Source organism: Penaeus chinensis, chromosome 4 (assembly GCF_019202785.1).
Source record: "Penaeus chinensis breed Huanghai No. 1 chromosome 4, ASM1920278v2, whole genome shotgun sequence".
In the NCBI taxonomy this organism is placed as follows: Eukaryota; Metazoa; Arthropoda; class Malacostraca; order Decapoda; family Penaeidae; genus Penaeus; species Penaeus chinensis.
The window spans coordinates 10,439,967-10,447,466 of NC_061822.1; the positions used below are offsets into that span (position 1 = coordinate 10,439,967).

The 7,500-nt window shown below is 41.3% G+C and overlaps 1 protein-coding gene across 1 annotated transcript in view; it reads left to right on the top strand.

Moving 5' to 3' along the window:
- LOC125025102 (proteasome subunit alpha type-4-like) overlaps nt 1-7,500 on the top strand; it is a 15,630-nt gene that overhangs the window by 280 nt on the left and 7,850 nt on the right. The gene's annotated exons all lie outside the window — the stretch shown is intronic.

Consider the following 7,500-nt stretch of genomic DNA (forward strand, 5'->3'; position numbering starts at 1 on the left):
GCTTTTGAATTGGACTTCGCGAAGGATTTATAGTTTTAAGGGAAGTATATATACCCCGAAGAGTCATGGGTTGCATCAGTATTAAAGAATTTGGTGTGTTTTAGCTGCAATTTCACGAACAAAGTGATTGGTTTTGCTCTACCACCTCCTCCGTGAGGGATTGGGCCTTTTCTTTTTTTTTTTTTTATAAGGTTTTGCAATTAGTAAGTGGATGGTCTTCCTAATCTCGAACAAAAGCATGAACTTTTATCTGTTTGTTCATAGACCCTCCTGACCCCCGGCTCTGCACAGTTGCTTTGCACAGTGGTGCTACCCGACATTTGAACAGGAAAGGGTCATTCTGGGTAATAAAAGAGTAATTCTCTGCAGTAGGGGCTCCTCGCCAGAGACAAAGTCCCTAACATTGTCTATAAATTTATTCAACAACATAAGCTGCTGTAACAGTATTCCCTCTGGGTACTGCCTGAGGGGAGGGTTGATAGGAGGTCTGCTGCCAACAACCCCCCACCAAACATTGTCTTCACCTTGGTGTGTATGGCAAGAGAGCTGAAAATTGTGAGTTGCCCCTATGCTTTCTGCCACATTTTTTCGGTATTTGTGAAGCTACTGTTTGTGTTTGCAAATTTTTTATAGCACCAATGCTTTTGGCACGAGTGCGCGACCACCTATTACGAGCACCGAGACCTGAGCAGTCTGGTTTTACATCCAAGAAGTCAACTATAGATCGCATCTTAGCACTTCGTGTCCTTGTGGAACGTCGACTTGAGTTTCGACAAGGTATGCTTGCAGCTTATGTTGATCTCAAGAAGGCTTTCGACTCAGTGCACCGGGAGAGTCTCTGGACCTTCCTGGGTCTCCGTGGGATCCCCCCTGGGATTATTGGTTTGCTGTCTGGCCTGTATACAGATACCGAGAGTGCTGTCAAGTGTGGGGAGGGCATCTCTGCCTTTTTCCCGGTGTCTGCCGGGGTGAGACAGGGATGTGTCCTGGCCCCAACCCTTTTCAATACCTGGATACTTGGCCGTGCCATGAACCGTAGTTCCTGTGGGGGTAAATGTTACCGAGAGCGACGCTTCCTCTCAGAGACTAAGTTCCAAAATCAGATTGTTTGTTTGTTTCCTCTACCCAACGATCTTGGGGGATGCGTGGGGAACCGGGGGTTTTGGGGGGGGGGGGAATAATGGATGGCACTGGATGTCAAAAGGAACCTGCAGAAATCAAAGAAAGTGATTTATGAAACGTTAAAAAGTCGTTTTTTCGAAAACCCGAGCCAAATTTGTCCCGAAAAGCACAAAAAACGAAGGAAATCGGCCAGTGAAACTCTACGGACGCCCCACCATCTTTGAAAGTCTACGGATTAACGCGCCAACTTTCGAAAAACTCTACGGGAATCAAACCCAACGCTCGGTAAAAAACTACGGGATTTCACATTATCCAGATCCCCTGTGGTAATCGTAAAATGCTTCCAAAACAATTAACTAACCTAACCTTAACCCTGTGGCTTTCATACACTATGATGTATATATTCCCTAGCCAGGGGGCTCTGCCCCCTGGACCCCCGTAGTATTATATGCGCCTAGCCAGGGGGCTACGACCCCTGGACCCCCTAGTAATATACAAAACTAGCCTAGCCTAGCCTAGCCTAACCTAACCTAACCTAACCTAGCCTAGCCTAGCCTAGCCTAGCCTAGCCTAACCTAACCTAACCTAACCTAACCTAACCTAACCTAACCTATCCTATCCTATCCTATCCTATCCTATCCTATCCTATCCTATCCTATCCTATCCTAGCCTAACCTAACCTAACCTAACCTAACCTAACCTAACCTAACCTAACCTAACCTAACCTAACCTAACCTAACCTAACCTAACCTAACCTAACCTAACCTAACCTAGCCTAGCCTAGCCTAACCTAGCCTAGCCTAATTATATTCACCTAGCCAGGGGGCTACGCCCCCTGGACCCCCGTAGTACTATATGCGCCTAGCCAGGGGGCTACGCCCCCTGGACCCCCGTGGCTTTAAGAAAATACGATCTATATTTTCCCTAGCCTAGGTGCTCTGCCCTCGGAACCGCCATGGGTAAAACCAAATACCTGTATATTGCGAAAGATCAAACTTTTCTTCGCTTCCGTCTATGGTCCGAGTTCCTTGGTTTGCAATCACTTTTTCGACATTTGGGGCACTTGTTGGGCTCAAATATCAAGCTGAGATAGATGCAGATATCTAATTGTTCTATATATCCACTATACGGCCTTAAAAATGACCCGGAATCGACGCAACACTCTTAAAATGTGACACTTCTCACCGGTGTTTCGGAACTAATGGCGCCTGACGAAGTGTCAAATCTCCCGGTGGAATAACGCACATGCGCATATGGTTATTGTGCAAAATAGTGTAAATAATTACCAAAGCACGTAAAAGAAGTTTAATAAAAGTAAAACAATTCATTAAATACACGAATTCGGAAAATCAGACTCTGGTAATTACAAAATAATCGTTTTCACAAGCGCGTAGTAATACATGGACTACTTCGTAGATCGCAATGAGAAGTTACGCGTCACATTTGTTTTGGTCCTGGCAAGGTAAACATGGATGGGGACTTAGCCTCAGAGAGGTGCCCTGCAGAGCCTATTTTTGTCATTTCCCGGGAAATATGAGGCCGCTGCAGATTTAGTTGTATAGATTCCTAATCTATTTTTTATGCTCTACAAGATGGCAATGTCCAATTTGCTCTACCTCCGTGCGTCGCTCTCGGTAACATTAACCCCTGTGGGGCATCAATTGGTAATTTCAAGGTCACAGACCTTGACTTTGCTGATGATGCAGTGATTCTAGCAGAGACATTGGAGGTCCTGGAAGTAGCTCTCGAGGAGCTGCATGAGCCATTGGGACTCGCAGTCAACTGGACCAAGACCAAGGTTCAGGAATTTGGGGACTTTTTGGATGTCGATGTTCAAAAAGCCCGATATGCCTGTGGCAAGAACATTGAGGTCATGGGTAGCTTCACTTATTTTGGTAGTGTAGTGCAGAGCGATGGAGGTTCCAGCCGGGAAGTCACTCGACGACTCGGACTGGCCTACGGCGTTATGGACTCACTCAATAGGAGTATTTGGCGCTGTCGGTATTTGACTAGGAGAACTAAGATCAGGCTCTTCAGAGCACTGGTGATCCCGGTCTTACTCTATGGGTGTGAGACCTGGACACTGAACAGTGCTCTGAAGGCCCCTCTTGACTCCTTTGGTACTAGGTGTCTTCGCAGAATCATAGGGTATACCTGGAGGGACCATGTGTCCAATAAGAGGATACTCCATGCGACTGATTCAAGACCTATTACCAGTCTGATACGAGAGCGCCAACTTCAGCTATATGGGCATGTGGCTCGTTTTCCTGAGGAAGATCCGGCTCATAGGGTCATCTCCGAGAGGGTTGACCCAGGCTGGAGAAAACCAAGGGGAAGGCCACGGAACTCTTGGCTGAAGCAAGTCGATCAGAACTGCCAAGATGTGCTGGGAGTGGGAAGGAATGCTGCATGGAGGCTTGCTCAGAGGGACCACAGGAGGTGGAGGCAAAGGTTGGGTGCGGCAAAGCGCAGCCATGCGATGCCCCCTTATGATGATGATGATGAATGACTACAACTTTAAATTCTCTACAAGAATATCTTAAATTTGTCCTAGCTTATTATGTCCAAGTTGTAAAGAGTGTTTTTGAGTAGAATTAGCAGGATTTATATGCCACAAAATATAATGAAAACACAGAAATAGCTGTAAAATGTGTTGTTGATACTACAGGGATATGAGCCATATTTTGACAATACAATTATGGTTTACAATGTGACACACAATCAGTTGGGAAAACATTCCATGCATGACAACCAGAATTACAGTAAAAAAAATGTATGGAGTAGACACCTTTATGAAAACTAAGACACTTTTCATCTATGGCAAAAGTTGCGCAAATTAGATATAAGGGAGATACAGGATAGAGAAGAGAGAAAATCAACCTTTCATTTTCTAAGGTACCATCCATGTTTACCTTGCAAGGACCTAAACAAATGCGATGTGTAACTCATTACTGCGATCTATCAAGAAGTCCATGTATTGCTATGCGCTTATGAGAATGATTATTTTGTAATTATCAGCATCTGATTATTTGAATTCATGTATGTAATTCGTTCTTGTAGTTTTATTATACTTCTTTTGTTTTGGTAACTATTTGTGCTATTCTGTATATATTTTTATAGATCATTGTTTATGAATCCCACAGGGTTAAGGTTAGGTTGGTTTATTGGTTTGGGCGCATATGTACGATTAGGTAATTCTTTCCAAAAAAGTATTTCGCGTTAGCGTGTTTATCTGACGATAATCGGCAACGATTATAGTTATACTATAGTTGTATACCATTTTTGGTTGGTGGAAATCTATATTCAGCCAACAAGCTTGATTTGTTAAGTCCCGATAGTAGGGGAGGGCATGAAGTATATCGGAAATTATGGGGTAAAACAGGCTTAAATAAAATAAATTTAATGCAATAATGCATGAAACGGCAAAAGAAAGTTGTTAAAATCAGCTCAAGAAACTCTACGGAAATGCCCACCAAATCGCGCCCTCTAATACACAAAATCTCCATGAACATTACAAAGCTCAATGTCCCAATTAGTAAAATACCACAGGGTCGATCCATTCCACCATGGAAAAATTCAAAATTGATCGTGCACCTTACGTGTCTACCACAAAAAAGTGTACATAACTGCGTGTTACAACAAATTACATTAGCAACGGTGAAGGAACACACACAGTCTATGGGCGATGATGTATACGAGTGTTACGTTGACGGATCCATACAGTCTGGATACAAAGTTGGTTGTGCTTGTACTGTATACAAAAATGGCCTACTAAAACATCAAGTTAATATGAGAGTGCAAAATTGGGCCAGCACTACACAAACGGAGCTGGCAGGTATACTCCTTGCAACGGAATTCGTAATGTCTCAGGGCTCTGGAGTAGTTTTCTGTGACTCTCAGAGTGCTCTTCGGACATTCAATTCTTTCAAAGCAGATGGCGATGAGGAAATTGTGAGTTGCATTAAGCGTAACATAACTTGTGCAATAGAGCGTAATTTTAACATTCAATTTGTATGGATACCATCTCTTGTTGGCATAAGCAAGCACGACCACGTCGACAAATTGGCAAAGGAAGCCTGTAGCAAAGATACTGTGAACATAGATCTTGGGATGCCTCTTGCTTGGGTTGCACAGATATTGAAAAGTTCTCATAAGGAAGAACTAGTAGATCTGACAAACACTCAAAGGCCTGAAAGTTGTACCATAAGGCACTATGATCAGTATAGAGATAGCAAGCCCTCCTATGGGTGGCACCGAAGTCAAACCAGACAATGTGATGTGGCTATTGCCAGAATACGTTTAGGTTACAGAATGTATTGGCAACTGCACGGTGCAAGAAGTGCAGATGAAACTAAATGTAGACTGTGTAACGAAGAAAACAAGCGAACGCTTGAGCATTATATCTCGGAATGTCATGTGATACAGCCTTTCAGACCACCTAACATGAGGTATAAAGAACTATGTGAATATTTCATTTCATCTGATACATTGGAAGATATACTCATATTATATCCTAAATTTACTATGTAAAACTGCCGTAAACAATAAAACAGTGTTATGTAAACACGGTAAGATCATATCAACGTATTATTTTTGTATGATGTATGACATGTTTCTATATTACCATGTACAATTACAGTAGTCACAGACTTCTGTACTGTGTCAGATGTATATAAAACTGTAATCATGATTGCCCACGCCTGAGCAGATAGCCAGGGTGGTAAATAAACTTACTTGACTTAACTTTACAGCCCGATATGCCACGTTTAAAAAAAACAAAAAACTCTACGGCTCACAACGCCACCGTTCAAAAAACTCAACTCGAAGACCTGCCTGCGTTCATTAAAATCTACGGAAATGCACATCAATTTCAAGCTGTGAAGCCACGTTTTTACACAAAGCGTTGTAACCAAGCAACCTTACCTAACCCCCTATTGGGGGCTCCACCCCTGGACCCCCCTACACTGGGGTATTTAGCTATTGGGGTTCTGCCCCCGGACCCCCATTTGGATATTTACCTATTCCACAATATATTCACGATTAGCCCCCTAAACCCCAAGGCTTTACCGTTATTTGTCTGGAGGAAAGAGCTGAGCCACAGCCAGGAGAAAAGGGTGTATCCGTTTGCTGGCCTCCGGATACTGCAACTGGAAGGCCGCTTTGGCCAGTTAGCTCAAAATGATATGACCTCTTCCCACACTGTGGCACCTTTCCCTTCAAGGTCCTCCAGTTTCGTTCAACTGTATTTGTGTGGGCACCGGTGTCGGGGTCAACAAAGTTATATTTATGATTTACCTTCAAATGTTTATAACCTTTGTCTTGTTGGCAATCATAAACCTTCCAGCAATCACTAATAATTACAGACTGTTCATGTACCTTTTCTTTTATTATTTGCAGAAGTGTTTGCAAGTCACGTTTCTCTACCTGCACTTCAAAATGTTCTTACCAAATGATAGGATTTTAAAAATATTTGGTGCATTTAGCTATAATCTTTCAAAGATGATGGGGACATATGTAGAGTTTCATTACCCGATTTTTAAGCATTTTTTCTACTTGTTTTATTTTTTTTTTTTTTCCCTCTATTCTTCTTATTTCAGCCTTTTTTACCCTGTAATTTCCCTGATCTACGTCTTGTCCTCCCCTTCTATTGGGACTCGGCTGAAGAATGCAACGGAAAAGATCACCAGATTCATTCTCATCACACGAGAACAAATCTGATGCTATAAATATTTTCAGGGAAGACCTGATTGTCATAGTTGGGAAATTAACCATCAGTTGTGGTCATATGCAATAGACAAGGGTAATTCTTTATGGTACAGACACACTCGCCAGAGACTAAGTTGAGTCAGTAAATGACTAAAAGAAATTATGAATGCAATAAATTCTACTTTTCAGAAATGCGAGTCATACTTAATATTAATGAAGATCAAAGAAATGTGGCTTTCCAGAATGTGAGTCAACTGCATATTTATGAAGATCAAAGAAATTCAACTTAATAGAAAAGCGAGCCAAATTTCATATGAGTGTCCGATTATGCCTGTCATATTTGAAAATCAGAAAAGAAGAGCACATGGTTACTGACACAAAATTTACTCAACAGTCCAAGTTATCATACAAGGCGTGCCCTTCATATATATAGATATATAGATATATAGATATATAGATATATAGATATATAGATATATAGATATATAGATATATAGATATATAGATATATAGATATATAGATATACAGATATACAGATATACAGATATATAGATATAGATATATATATATATATATATATATATATATATAGATATTGTATATTATATATATTATGTATAATATATATAATATATATTATTTATGTTACAGAAATATCATATATATATCTA